Source organism: Anas platyrhynchos, chromosome 25 (genome assembly GCF_047663525.1).
Source record: "Anas platyrhynchos isolate ZD024472 breed Pekin duck chromosome 25, IASCAAS_PekinDuck_T2T, whole genome shotgun sequence".
NCBI lineage: Eukaryota > Metazoa > Chordata > Aves > Anseriformes > Anatidae > Anas > Anas platyrhynchos.
In genome coordinates this window covers 8,347,912-8,363,073 of record NC_092611.1, presented here as the reverse complement: position 1 = coordinate 8,363,073, position 15,162 = coordinate 8,347,912, and the positions used below count along the sequence as shown (strand labels likewise).

At 48.2% G+C, this 15,162-nt stretch overlaps 1 long non-coding RNA gene across 1 annotated transcript; it reads left to right on the top strand.

Annotated features, from left to right (window-relative positions):
• Positions 1-2,793: 2,793 nt before the first annotated feature.
• On the top strand, positions 2,794-14,135 carry LOC110354571 (uncharacterized). The gene is made up of 3 exons (XR_002406681.4): positions 2,794-3,133; positions 13,277-13,423; positions 13,569-14,135. It is a non-coding gene; the product is annotated as an uncharacterized lncRNA (long non-coding RNA).
• The last annotated feature ends 1,027 nt before the right edge of the window (positions 14,136-15,162 follow it).

Below are 15,162 nucleotides of genomic sequence, written 5' to 3'. Positions count from 1 at the left end.
TCCTCCCCTTCGTGATTTCTCTCAAATAATTTTGTATTATGTTAATAAATTTTGCAAGTCAAATACTGAAGTTTTGCCTGTTTTTCTCCATTTTTGCTGCTGCTCTGTGCTGTGATTTCATGCCCTGATGATCTTTTAGAAATACATTAACAAATGAGCTGCCCACCTCATCATTCCAAGGTGAAAGGACACCCACTCCCTTCAGCCACCCTCCTTTCCCCGTCCTTACAAGCAGGATGCCACGCCAGCCTTTCCCTTGCCTGCACTGGTCCCACCGCGGCTGCTCGAGCCAGTGCCACCACGCTTTTTGCCGGAGAGCGCACAGGCAGGCAGGATACCCCAGCCTTCTAGCTGAGAAAGACTTTCAATTACTCCTGGCAGGTTGCAACAGAAGGGTAATTGTAGCTACAAACTTCTCCATGAAGGGAATCATTGTGCTTTTTAAACAGACCATAAAAATCTCCAGCAATGCTGATGTTCGAACAGTTAAACAGCGATTAAAGACACCCGCACTACAAGACCTGGGCATGTTATTTCCAGAGAACATGTCAGCAGCTGCTGAATTCCTGCATTTACTGTGCCTCTGTGACAGTCGCAAAGGTCTTTATAGAAACAATTATGTTATATTCAGCGTTAAGTAGCGAGTGTCAGAGGTTCTGCGCTCTCCAGCACAGCAGAAAGTCTGCGCTGGTGCAAATGTTACACCACAGCCCTAAAAACGTCACTGGGGCTTTTTATTAAGTTCATATCCAAGAAAGTGAAAGGAAAACCAGCAGAGAGGTGGACAAACCCCTCTACTCCTCCCCTGCTCTTGTGTCATGGGGAGTTTTTATGATACTTGCAGCCCATGACTTGTTTCAGCCTTCGACTTCTTCATGTGCTAACCCTAGCCTGAGCGTAGCACTCTGTATTGTAGGTGGCAGAGGGAATGATCCATGCTCAGCACTGGGTTGCCTTCCTTCCCCCCCATTTAACTCACTTGCTTCTCCAGGGACAGCTGCTCCGAGCATTCCCACCAGCTCTGGGTGGCTCTGCTGCACTTGCCTCCCTCCTTCAGGACCGATATCCCTCCTGGTGCCTTCTGCCGCTTTCCTTTTCTTCCCCATCGTTTTACTTCTCCCACACCACCTGTGACTGCAATCCCACCGGCAGCCCCTGAGCCACACAATCCCTTTAAAGATGACTGTAATTACTGGCAATCCCTGGGATTACGTTACGTGTCCGTGGCTTTACAGCAATTGACAGCAACAACGCGGTACGGTGCAAATCAGTATAGCTGGAGTTTGCAGCCCAACGGCTTTGTAAACAGAGCACCCAACGCGTTTACTTCTTAACAGCAACCTCAAATTGGGGTGTTTGGCAAGAAAAAGTGGCGAGGGTGCTTAAGGCCAGAGAGTGAGCGCCGTGCTTCCCGGAGCTGGGAGGAGGAGGAGGAATGGGTCCACGTCCTGAACAGCGCCTGAAATAATTCCGGGGAGGGTTGCTGTGCTCTGCCCCAGTGCTTTCGCTGCTCTTGCTCCCTGCGGGACCCCCCCGAGCCCCGCGGTGCCGGGAGCAGCGGGAGCCCCGCGCTGTGCGGTGCCGGCCACGCAGCGGCAGCAGAGCCCCGCGCTCGCCCCGCAGCCCTCCCGCAGCGGGGCTGGGATGCTCAGAGTGCCCGGGGAGCATTACGGGCTCGGGATCTGTGTAATTGGCCTTTACTTCCTTAATGATCTGCTGCGAGGAGCGAGGGGCGGGTGAGCCGCTGTCACCCTCCCGCTAACAAGCACCATCCCCGGCTTTGCTTCGTGTCCCGGCGTTGCAACCTGCTGCTGCAAGCCAGGTGCCAAAGGGATGAAGCAGAAAAGAAAGTCGGCTTGGAAGATGGACATGGTAAAGAGGCCTTCCTCAGAGGGCAAAGTGAACAGCAAGCGCTCCCTGCTAGTCCGGTACCATGTCCCCCAGAAGCAGGGGGCTAGAAGGTCTCTAAAGGGCCCCTCCTCGCCTTTAGGGCTTCTTTGCGCTGGGATTTCAACCCCAAAGCAGACCACAAGCACTTCCAGCTTGCCATCAGAGCCCAGGCACAGTGCCCTAGGATAAATCCCGGTGACACCTGGAATCTGAGCTCTGAAATAGGAACGGAGGGAAACACACAGTGGGGTACCCATGGACTTTAACCCTCCCCCCCAGGCATGCATAGTAGGCTGCAAAGCAGAAACTCCCACCCAAGGGGAGATGCCAACAGCAAAGCTAATGCTGAAAATGAAAATGCAATGCTGCTTCAGCCTGTGCCCCTGAGAAAAGTGCCTCCTGCTGCTGCTGCTGCTGCTGCAAGGCCCTTCCCTGTGTGCCCCCCGCCTGCTGCAGCCTCCCTGCACATCTCTGCCTCCCCGGTTTTCCATCTCTATTGAAATCTCAGTACTAGACATCTGATTTCCATTTTCCCCAGTACTTTTAGTTCAATCAAAGTATGTGATTAGGGCTCTGTGGGCTCCATTGTCATCTCTACCTAAGTGCTTCTCTGATTGATATAAACAGCATTTCGATATTTACGCTGTGGTAAGTGGAATGTGTTTCTCTGGTTACTTTACTGGATAATGCACAAAATCTGCCACTAAAGGAAGAAAAAAAAATAAAAAATAAAAGTTCCTGCAGAAAATGTGGTGGGAGGAGAGGAGTGGAGGCCTGATAGGGCAGCTCTGTGCCTTGTCCTGGTCCCATCAGCATGACAAGGAGCACCTGCACCCACCTCACCACCTGGCTAAGCTGCAGCAGCAGCCAGGGAGGTTATAAAGGGTGTGCAGGAGGCCTCTATTTGCCCTTGGTGTGTGCTGTGTTTCAGGGTTTTGGTGATTTGGGCTGTGCCTGTTGCTCTGAGACAAGCTCATGGTGATGTGTAACAGTGTTTGAAGCCATGCTAGCTTGTGTTTGGCTTGTGGAGTGCAGGCTCAGCCCCAGGCTCTTTGTGGGGTCTGGGTTTGAGTTCTGGAGCTGCTGGGGCTGGTCCGGGCTCTGTGACCCCCTGGTCAACAGCACCCTGTGCTCACTGACCTGCTGCAGCACACCTGAGAAGCGTCTGATGCCTGCTGCTGGGCCCCAGGGGAATGCAGTGCCCCAAGGCACTGACCTGGCCGAGGGCACCCAGGGGTGCCGGGTGAGTGCCAGGAGAAGGGATGGGTGTGTTGAGCTGGAGAGTGGAAACAAGTCTTCTTTTCTGTACTTTATGTGCTTTCAAGCAGACAGAGATTAGATGCTCTCCTTCATTATATCTGCAAGAAAATGCATAAAGAATGTCCCTGAAAAGCAAATGTTTTTAGTTTCAGATCTTCGCTGAGAAGGGGAGCAGCTATTCTTTTGTTGAAAAAGGGTTATTTGAAAAAGTTATTTGAAAAAAATAGAGGCAATCGTGCTCTTAAATGATAAAATGTGTTTATTTTCTGAAATATAACTTTAAAACAGCTCTTGGAATATAAGTTTCACACAAGGGGGCTTGTACAAATGCTGCAGCTTTCTCTCTCAAGCACTGCGAAACTTCCTCAGGCAGAAGTTCCTGGGTAGTTCTCCTGGCAGGAGGCCAAGGGGTCTGGGTAGGTAATATGCTAGTGACCCAAATATTCTGCAGAGGTATGCTCTGAGGTAGGATGCTCCATCTTTGATAGAGTTGGTTGGAGGCATGTTGTTGGCTTTTCAGTATTTTTTTCCTCCTGTGCCTACCTTTTTACTTGGTCAAAAATGCTGCATTTTAAAAGCTTCAACAGAGAAGTTTTGAGCAGTTTAGCTGGGTGCTCTTTTATCTAGTTTTAAGTAACATGTGGACAAGCAATCTGGATTTATATTGTTTTATGTTTGGTATCTGGAAGTCCCATCCTGGGAGCAGGGGCTGGAGGTGGGCAGCAGCCTGGGAGCTGCTCCTCCTCGCTGTGGGTCTCGGTGGGACCACGATGAGTCTCCTGCTGCCAAGCAGGTGCAGGGTCCTGGCTGGTTTTCTGTTGCATGCACGTTGATATGCTCTTAGCTAAATTATGTTCTTTCTAAATGGGCAGTGCATGTTGCTGGGACCTCACCTTGGGTCCTACCCTAGGCACTTGCTTGGAGCTGGGGCTGGAGGCACTGTGGGTGTGCTGGGACCAAAGGTTCCTCATGCTCTGCATGGCACAAGGGGTCCTGAAACAAAACTTTCCCTCTCCAAGCACTTCTTTTCCTCTTTCTGCTCTTACTCATTGATGGAGATTGAAGCAGTTCTTTTCCTGGTTTAAGTTTCCTCTGTGCTGTAACAAGAAACTAGCAATTAACTATTGTAAGAGTGTTTTACAGTCCTGTGGAAACCCTTTCTATCCACTGTGTTTTAAATGGTTATATCTTTTATTCCTAGTTTTCAGGAGTATAAAACTTTACTACATTTGCTGCAAACCTTCATACTTTGCTTTGCGGTTTATTGCTCCCTCTGCAGATATATCTTACTCATAAATAAGGCTATCATCTCTACAGTACTCGACTAAGAACTGCAAGGCTCTGAGCGGTTTCATTAATGGGACTTTGCCTAGAAATCCCAACATGATTCATATCAAACCTCAGCTTTTGCTTGGCCCAGTGGTGCAGAGCTCTGAGAGCTGTGGCAGCAGCAGGTTGCTTGGCTGGGTTATTAATGCCCCAGCCAGCAAATTGATCTAGTGCTGGGAGACTGATGGGATCTAGAATTGGATGATGAGTGCAGAAAGCTTGGTGGTGAGCTGGAGGAGCTGGGTCTCGGTGCTGGGACTGCTTTGGGCTGCCCAGAATTGGCCATGGAGTCTGAGCCTTGGAGCACAGAAATGAGTGTGTTGGCTCCAGCTGTGCCCTGAAGACCCTGCTGAAGGTCCTGCTCTTTCCTCACCTGCAGTGGCACAGCTCTCTGCATCAGCATCGTCTCTGAGTTCAGGACCTATGGTTTACCCCTTAGCAGAGGGGGTAAAAGCCCTCAGAATTGCACGGTTGGCTCGGCACCTCGTGCAGCAGAAAGCAGCGAACAAAGGCACAGCTGAACTCCAAAGGTGCTCACATCATTCTTCACAACTGCAAAAGGAAAGCAAGTGCTCTGTCCCACAGGCATGGCTCGTGAAACCAGGCATCCCTGCAAACCCTGTCTCATTGCATCATCTTGAGCCTTGGCATTATTCAATCAGCCCCTGTGCATTGAGCTGGAGAAAAATATTTATCAGTTTCCTCAATAAGCCAGAATTAGTTGTACAACTGCCCTTTGACGTGCTGCTACGTGACACAGTCTCTGGGAGTTGTAGCGTGCCCTCGTGCTTTGTTTATCAGGATTCATCCTTGACTCCCTCACAACACAATAAGTCAATACAGATCTGCACAGCAGTCGGAGCTCCAGACAAAGCTGCAAGGTTTGGTGCAGCAGCCAGAAACGTGAGTTGTCAAGAGCTTTAGAGTGTATTCACATATTGCTTCCTTTTTGCTGGCAGCAGAGCAAAGAAATGCTTGTTACTAGCGGTGGCATTAACCTCTGACTAGATAGCTGGGGGACGCGTGTGAATAAACTGTTCTTTGTGGGGGCTGATGCCTGCAGATGCAGAACCGTTTGCTAAAATATACATTCTTAGGGCCAAATCCCTGGTGGGTACAAATCAGCCCTGAAGTCAACAGGGCAGCAGCAGCTGCAGCCGGCAGAGTTTAGCTGTCTGTGTAGCTGCTCTCACTCAATAGCTTCCTTTAGCTGGAAAGTTTCCTTTTTAATAGGAATTGTTGACAATTAATTTTCTAAAAGCTCTATTTTCGCTTGATTAGGAATGCAGCTGATTACTCTCAGTTCCCATGATGTGAGGGGCAAATAAAGAGGTAGAATAAATAAATTTGAGTCTGCTGTGGACTCCAACAGTGGTTCTGCTTGCACGTCTAGAAAGTGGAGTCAGTGCACAGAGCCCACATCTTTGTGGGTCTGGGAGGAGGAGCAGAGAAAAACAGTCCCTGCTGCAGGTTCGTTTCCAGTGCTGTTGTGACACAAAGGATTCAGAAAGGTGAGGGGTATTTACTGCAGCTTTCAGACCCCTGCATGCTACCTGGTAATTTCATCATCATCACATTGCTGTGATAGCGGTTTTAAAAATCATGCTTCCCCTGTCCCCTTTTAACAAAATACACACTTAGAGCCCACTTGTTTAGAGCTGCGTGTCCAGAATGCCAGCAATTAAAATATTGTGTATTTGGAGTGAATGGACTAACAGTCACTGAAGGGTGACCTCCACCAGAAGAATTAAATTTATGTTGAGATTTTTGCACACCAGCAGAGCAGGCAGTAAGGTACCCACTGTAAGTCACCAAACCCAAGCACCTCCCAGTCACCCATTCCCCTGAGCATCCCCACAACTGTGCTGTGTTTTTAAAACCTGCTTTCCTGGGCTTGGGGAAAGAAGGCACGTGCTGGGCGTGATGCTCCCAGCCCACAGCCCTGGGGCTGGCAGCTCCTGCGCTGCCGGATGGTTTATGGCATCATTTGCCAGTGCTGATATCTGCTCCCAAGCCTCCAAATGTCAAAGCTGGCAGTGGGGATGCAGGCAGTGCGAACAGGTGGGCTGTGCGAATCTCTGGGGTCCCACCAATTCACACAAATTCACAGGAAATAAATTAATGATGGTGGTGGATACAAAGCCCTATTCTGGGTGCAGGTGAGTGAGCAATTCCCTTCTGACAGGCAGAGAGGGAAGGAGACCTGTCATGATCAGATTGCCTTTGATTTTATTGTCTAAGATAGCCTTAAAGGTATTCCGCATTGGCTTTTCTCTTGCTTGGCATTTTTGAAGCAGTGGCAAGTCTTGCTTAAAATAACGAGCACCCCTGCTAATTGCAGCAGACTACCTGTTTGTGGTGCAGGGTGTTTCTTGTACCTTCTCCATTAAAGAGCCAAAGGTTCTCTCAGCTCCTGAAGAGACTGCAGATGTTCAGAGCAAAATGCATCAGCCCCATAAGTGGTGTAAACCCACACAGCTCTGCACAAGTGGTGCAAAACCTGCTCCTAAGCCAGACCATGAACATGGTCCTTGTGCCAGCAGCTTTTTCACAGGTGCACTTTGAACACCTTTAGGAGTGAATTTGTTCTGGCCAGAAGAGTGGGAAGGTGTGGGTGAAAGCACTGCTGTGCAGAGGAGCAGAAGCACCAGAATACTGGAGTAGGGGGAAATACAGGAACAGCATTTATTTAATAAGCCATAAACCAAAGTATTGTTACCCACAGGCTCTCTATCTGCATGGTTTTGATTTTGTGCGTGCCGTTTTTACAGGATTCCTGAGTTAGCCTTTGGACAAGTAATATTGTATTTTTGACATCCAGTTAGGATTTTCCCATAGTAGCAATACTACAGGGATTATATTTTCAACTTGTGACTTGTCTGGGAGGGGAAAGGTTAATGAACACCTGCTGTGTTACTGTTACATTCATTAAACTTGCTTAGAAATTTCATGGCCAAGTTTGTACTCCAGGCAATGTCAGGTCTCCCCCCGACAAGAACCGGGGCTTTAAATCTTGCTGTTTCCAAGGAAAATAAATGCACGTATACGAGGAAAGTTTGGGGTCCGCATGCCACAACAAGGGTTCAATTCAGAGTGTGAAAAGGGGAATGGCTGTTTTATTAATTACGGGCCTGCCTGTGATTATCCCAAACGTTTCTGGTGGGAGCAGTCGGCTCCGTAACAAAGCGGTGCTGTGTCCCTGGCGCGCTTCTGGAGCCACTCTGGATCGATGGCTGGGTAACCGAGAGGTTAATGTACAGTGTGTATTGCAACTGGTTGTGATTTCTTCATTTTACTATCAAGATTTTGTGGCTTATTTAAAGCTGCAAGTGGCCATTAAGAATATCGGTGAGTAAAGTCACTTGGCTGCCTGCATTAATTATTAACTCGTAGATCTGAGCCTGTAAATGGCACTGAGGGAAGCCCGGCGGCTCACTGGCGCGTGCCGCTGCAAAGACTCCGGGCTCTTTCCAGCTCTGCCTCTAGGAAGCACTCTGGCTCCAGATAAATCCCTGCCAGAGCCTCCAAAATGGGGAAGAGGACTCTAAGCTTTGCTGTGAAGTGCAACCACTGCTGTCTTTGGGAAGTGCTTCTGAGTTTTTGGGGTCAGAAGACTTGGTAGTGGGGAGAGCTGTGCACAAAGGATGTGTTACAGGGAAGGATGTGGCTGCAGCTTGTTTTCAGCTTGATGGCAAAGATGAGAAATGAAGCACAAGGCAAAGACCCACACAGCCCTGGAGATCTGGATGGGCAGGAGGTGGAAACCAGTCCCCACCTGGGGGTCTGGTAGGAAGGCGCTTTGTGTGCTTATCCTCCTGTGATGTCCGTGTCGCAGCAGTGGGCATCCCCTCGAAGCACCAGGGAGGGGAATGGTCCTGTGGGCAGGGTACTCCCAGCTTCCAGCCAGGAGGTGAGAGCCAGTGCAGGAGTGCCTGGTGCAGGTGGGAGCAGGGTGGATGCGCTGCCTGTGCGCACGGGGGTCCTCGTGCCAGCCCCTCTCACCTGCCCCTGTGCAAGTGGGCTCGAAACGCCCTGGGAGCAGGCTGCTGCTACTGGCCAGATGATCCCGTGCAGATGGCAGAGAGATAAATGATGCCATCTTTTTACTGTAGTGGTTTGGCCGTAATTTCTAAAAGACAGTTATTAGATGCAGTCTTCCCTTTTTCAGGGCCTGTGACTCCTTGGGCACAGGGAATTGCGATGAGGAAGGTAGAAAGCGAAACCCGACGTTAATAATGAGAGCAGTGCCCAAAACCCCATCCATTCCTCTCCTCCAATTTTCTCCTGTGACAATTTATAGGTTAGTTTGATGCTTGAATAGCTGTGTCTCTCCAGTAATATGTATTCTCGGTAAGTATTCCCCGCTGTGGCATATCCTAAGAGAACTCCATCAAATAATTATCTTCCCTTTTATTTATTCACAGTCTTTTCACTCGATCTGCATCACTATAAAATATTCCAATGGTTTCCTCTTAGCACAGAGCTTTCCTGAGATTGTAAAGTGTATTTATGTACAGTATTAAATCCACACTATGCGACTCTTTATCTTGGCACTTTCCTCATTTGATGCTACTGTCGGGCACTGGCCCCAGCCACCTTCTGCCTCTGCTGTAATGCCCTGTGCAATCAGCACACGCTGAATCCGTGTCACTTGTGAGGCAGGGCAGGTGCCTGAAAGGGTCTGGGGGAGCAGTGAGGCTGGTGCAGAGGGATGGAGCAAGGCAGCCCCAATGGGAAACCTCCCGTTACCTCTGAGATTGCTTTGTGCTCGGTGGTTCCACTCAGCGAGCTCTAGCAGTACTTCAGTGCTGTGTCTGTGTCAGTGCAGAACTGATTTACCTTCTCTGCCTGTTTGCTAGCGAGCACTAGTGTTGTTTTGCTGGGGTGTGCAACACTGAAGCAGGAAGGGCAGGCAGCACGCAGCAGAGCCCTGCAGCAAATGCTGTGTGTTGCCCTAAATGTGCGACATCCATCCCCCATGTGTGAGTGGGTGCCTGTCCCCAACAGGAGGACTGCAGCTCTTCCAAAACAGCTTTTCATAAGCCATTATATCTCAGTGTGGGGTTTGGTGTACTTTACACCAGTTTACCAGAGGATATTTGGTGTCCTGGATGTGTCCTGGACCTCAGATGGCTTCTTTACAAAGCACCCATGCGAGACAGCAGCAATAGACTATACATGTAGCCATGGGGCAGCATTTTGGCAAGAGCAAATTCTCCTCTGCAGGTGTGGCAGTCATCTAAAGGTTTTATGGGCTGAAAGGTCTCGTGTCAAAATGTGATCTGCAGCTATTCCTGAGTCCTTTTCACACAGAAGAGCTCCTCGCTTCTCCAGGGCTGAAGAAACCAGAAAAAGGAAAACTGCCTCTGCAAGTTTGTGCTGCTCTTGCAAAGTTTTTGAGCATCTCACAGGAGCCTGTAAGCTGCGAGACAGATGCAACGTCTGTGCTTTGTGCCACGTCTGGTTGCCGTGATTTGATGGCAGCTGGTAATAAGTTGGTCATGGCGTCATACAGCAGTGACCGCTCATAATCAGAGCTGCTACTCCCTGCTTTGCCTGCAGTCAGCTCGGCTGGAACGTGGAGAGGCTTTAAAAGGGGTTGGTCCCAAAGAGGGAGATGCCAGGGAGAGAAATGGTTATGATGATGACCATAATGCTTACAGTCATTTGGCTCCAATACATCTTTAAGTGGCTTCCTATCAAATCGAGAGGAGAGTTCCCTAGCAAGGGTTAACTGAGTGTATAAAATTGATTGCGATTTTAGTAATTCAGTATAATCACAGTCTACCAGCAGGTTGCTTTTCCAGCAGGAGGGTTTGGAATTATTTTCTGGAGTTTGCAATATAGAACTTAAATTAAGCCTCAGAAGTCAGAGGAGCTCTGCTGCATCTCTAATGTGGTGCTAAATTCTCAGCAGCACATTCTCTGTATTAAAGCCTTTGCTAGCAATTAGGTTCATTAACTATCACAATACCTTATTTATTACTCGGCATGCCATATGGTTTCCCAGCTAAAGAATGGCACCCGTTCTAGCACAGACCATTTGGCATCATAAAAATGTTAACAAATAATGTTATGGCTCTCAAGGGCAAAAGGGCTCACTGGGTTGCAGGTCTGAACGGCAGGAGAGAATATGAAAACATTTTTCTTCTATAGCAAAATAAAGAATTCCTCGAGACAGAAGTATTCAAAGAATATAACGCTCACATAACACAAATGGGAGTTTTATACATGCCCATAATGGTTATGTCAATATTTGCAGTAGGCAGTGCTCTCACTCATCCCCTTTCCTTCCCCCACTTCTCTTACCCTTCTGAGCATGAGTGTTTTGGGGAGAAACGATGGAAGAGGACCCACGCAGTCCCTGGCTGCCTCAGGCTGGGTGATGGCTAGATGCACCATGGAGTTTGGTGCTTCTCGGCAAAGGCCTGCCTCATTCTTCTGTTTCTTCTGGAGATCTGTGGCAGCTTTTCCTCATTTGGATGAGGGTAACTTGTCAGTTCTAGGCAAAAGCTGAAGTGTTGGGGAAGGAGGAGAGGTTATCATGGAAGAGTCTGATTTTGCAATCTGTTGTTCCCTTGTTGTTCACCCCCTTCTTGTCCTGTAGCTTTCAGTATTTTGGAGATGATGTGGGTGATCTCTTGGCTTATACACAGCCAGGGACCTGGAAGAAGAGCATAATTTATTACAGCTTGATTTAAATGTGCTTAATCTGACATGCCTTGTTTCTTGATGGCGCTAGCTTCTTACATGTCTTGGTGGGGATTTTTCAATGGCATTAGCTTTGTGGAAATAAACGTCTTTAAGTGGTTTCTGTAATTTTGGGGGGCTGGGATTGATTACTGAGATTTGGCATTTATTACAATCCAAGCTTCATCCCTGCAAAAACAGTTCTGGGCACTGCATCAAGGCACTTCGGATGCTGGCATGTTCACATAACACTGATTTTTTTACACTGCAAGATGACCTGTAAGGGGTGAACTTCTGCCAGTAGAAAAGAGAAAGTCAACAGTGGAATACGAAGGTAGGTGTTCTAACCCTGGGAAGAGTAAGATCTCAGTCTTGTTGTTTGGTGGTCTTCAGAGAAGATCAGAAGCCTGTGTGCATCTCAGGATGAGAGCTCTGTCCATGGCTGAGCTGAGAGGCAGCTCTGGAAGGGATGCAATGATGAGCAGCATTACTGTAAAATTTACAGGCTTTAAAGCAAGAAAGGACTATTTGTGATCACCTTGTCTGAACTCTTGTGCGGTGCTGGTGAAGCATTTTATCTGATGGTTAATGTAGCGCCTCTTCATGCCTGAATTAAGGCCATTTTTTAGGGGGCCCAGCAGTTCTGCATGTTTTACTGCAGCCTGTGGCATGCAGTGCAGTGTGAAGCCAGGTCCTGGATCAAAGTGCTTGGCCAGAGGATGAGTGACCAAAGACAGGGTCCTGGAGCCGAGCACCATGGGCACTTAGGGTCCAAAGTACTTACGGCATGTAAGAGAAAGAAGTCAGATGTTCCTGACCTGAAAAACTGCATTACTGAGCAGGGGATGTCAGGATGGGACAGACAAATGTGTGTGGTGGCAGTGATGGGGCTCAAGGTTAAGGTATTTTATCCTTTTTTTCCTTTTCCACTGAGCAGCTCTGTCAATAGATAAGTTCTTTTACATCAGGACATGGATCTGAAGAACAGGTTTGGTAATCCACCCTCTGAGCAGCTTTTCTTTTACTGTTAGGATTTTCAACACTGTAAGATTGAAAGCCCCGTGGGGGGAAAAAAAATGAAGTGCAGCAAGCTTGGACATCTTTGCAGGGGTGCTTTGAGTCTTCCATTCACCTCCATGAGATATAGGAACCTCTGATGCAGCAGCTCCACCTTCTGCACCCCTTGTCTCAATAATTCCTGTCTCTGCACAGCAGAGGATCAGGACTCCACTGTGTAGTGTTAACGGATGAGCTGGATGGGGAGAGAGGGTGAAACTTCCTTTTCTGTATCCAGTTTCCAAAGCTTTGAGCTATTCCTTTGCCTCTGACATCTGATCCGCATCCAGGGTTAAGCTCTCTGCACCCTGAGTCTCTGTCAGCTGGCCATTTGAGAATTCCCTTTATATCACCCTCAGTGCCCCTTTTCAGAGGCTGCACACCCTGCTGCTACTGAGCACCTCTTGTCCCCACCGTACTGGTGCCTTACAGCCAAGCTCTGGCCAGCCCCTGCTGGCTTTAGCTTGGGTTAACCACACCAGTAACCACAGCAGCCTGGGAGCAGAGAGCCTCAGAGCATGCTCTGCACGCCCTGCTCGTGATCCACGTGCAATTTGGAAACATTCATCATGAGTAAGGTTCTTACTGGGGTGGAAAAAATGTGCTTGGCCAGTTTGCGAAGGGTGCAAGTCCTGCAGACCTCGTGGGAGGCTTAGTAGGGTGGTAATATTGCCCTCTGAAGGCAGAGAAAACTAAGGAAAAAAGAAAAAGTGATGTTAGTGCTGAGAAATGCTTTCAGGCACAGATTTACTCATGGTGAGCTATCTGGTTTTAGGCTTTTCAAATTTCCTTATTCCATTTCACCCATCTTTGAAATGATTACTGTTTTCATGAAAGCTGGGATTATTCTCCACTGCCTGAAATACCTTAAAGGAGATGTTTCAATAATGTGTCCCTTTAAAGGTCCCTGGGGCTGGACCCCAGTGAGGGGCCACCCCACCTTCCCGTGTCCCAGCTGGTACCTGGGGAAATCAGGAGGTGTTCCCTGCCTGCCCAGTCAATCCCTCTGCACAGCAAGGACCCAGCAGTGATGCCACATTTATTTCTGTAGTGAGACTGGCAATGCAAACCCTGACAATGAACTTTCTTCGGTTGGAAGACAAAGGATATTCTGGTTGATTTGTGGTGGAGTTGGCGTCTTCCATATTATGCGGGAAGTATCTGATGCACCAGAAGTGGTGGTGGAGAGGCTTTGCTGGTAAGAAGCAGCAGGCTGGACTTTAAGAGATCCTTTGTGCTTTTAGGGGAGTCTGGGGTGCTCACAGCCCTGGTGACAGCAGCATCAGCTGCCTGGGTCGCGTGCCTTTCTATCCTGACCTATCTGCATCCTTTGCTGCTTGCAGAAAAGCTTTTGAACCTCTGGCCCCAGAAGATAGCTCTTATCCAGGAGGAGCTTTGCAACACTGTTTACTTTCATTCTTCGGAGGCTGATCAAGCCGTTCCAGCAGGGAATGTGTTTTGGTGGAGCATGGGCCATGCCAGCCTTCCTCCCAGCGTGAATGCTGCGATGTCCAAGGGCGCTGCAGCACCTTCAGCCTGGCTCCAAAGCACGCGGCTCGACGCTTGGCTGCGGGACAAGTGCGTTGTGACTGACTGGGAACGTGCATGCTTCTCCTAGCCTTCACAGGGGATCCATAAATATCTCTTAAAAAGGGTCATTTGCAAACTGTCTTGATATACTAATGTTATCTGAGGCTTCGGTCACTTAGGAATTTCTGGCTAGATAAGATACCAAGGGTTTATTGCATCTCCTGGCAATTATTAAGAAAATAAAATCAGTTAATATCTAACCTTGAACCTAGACTGTAACATTTGGCTTCAGACTCTATTCTGCCTTACTTATAAGACCTGGAGTTGTATAGTTTATGGAGGGGTATTAGGAGCGACTGAATAAATGAACAGGAATTTCATTTGAGATTAAAATACCTTCATTATGCGGCTAGAATGTCTTAGAAACATTTCAGAAGCGTTTTGGAAACAAGATCTGTGTGTGTGTGTGTGATTCAGCCACTCGATTTCTCCTGATACAAGAAAGAAAACAAGGAGGAGCCCCTTTGACAGAAGTTTCCCCAGCTGTGTAGGCATTTTGTGTGAATCTTTAGCGCACAGATACGGTAAGAAAAGGAAGGGGGGAAGAAAGGCTCCCACAAGTGTGGGCTTTTGTTTGCACTGTCAAAAACGGTAATGCATTCTCTGTGCACACGCTGGCGTGCGCACACAGGCACATATCTCTTTGGAAAGGGGAACAGATGACTCATGCAGCTGGAAATGGGATATGGAGCTCTGCCCTTGCTAGAGAGGAAAGATGAAATTAGGGGTAAAGGTGTTCACTCAGAGACTGGGAGTTGATAATTGGCTTGTTCCCTACAGCATGAAACCGAGCAAATAACCTTAAAGTATCCCGATGTCATGCACTCACTGCTTTCCATAGGATGGCCAATGCTATTTATATTTCAGTGAGTTTAGAAAGTGGGATCTAAACTCCTAAGCTGGAGGCTCTTGAAAATTGCACTGTTTAAATGCAGTGAGTGGTTTAAGTAATGTTAATAGTATGTTAATCTTGTGCTCAGGAAAGTGTGCAATAGATATGTAACCAGCCTGCAATCCTTGTTAGTAGCTAAGCCTGCTCACAATCCTTACGGAGAATGAGCGTCCCCCTAAGGGGCTGGGGGCTCCTGTCCGAAGGGGTGATTCTATGCCAGCACTGACAACATCTTTCTGCAGAGGAACTACTCTTCCCTGGTACTGAATTAATTCTGAGAAGGAACAAAAGTCACAGTGAGGTTAGGGAGATGGAGGAAAAGTTGGAAACGCATTTTGTTAGACCATCAAATATTTCTGAGGCCAGAGCAAGCCAACCCAGAAGTGCTTTGGTGAGGCTCTAGTGTCGATTCTGCCGTATTTAAGTGTTTTTTTCCAGGATGAACTTTACCAAGC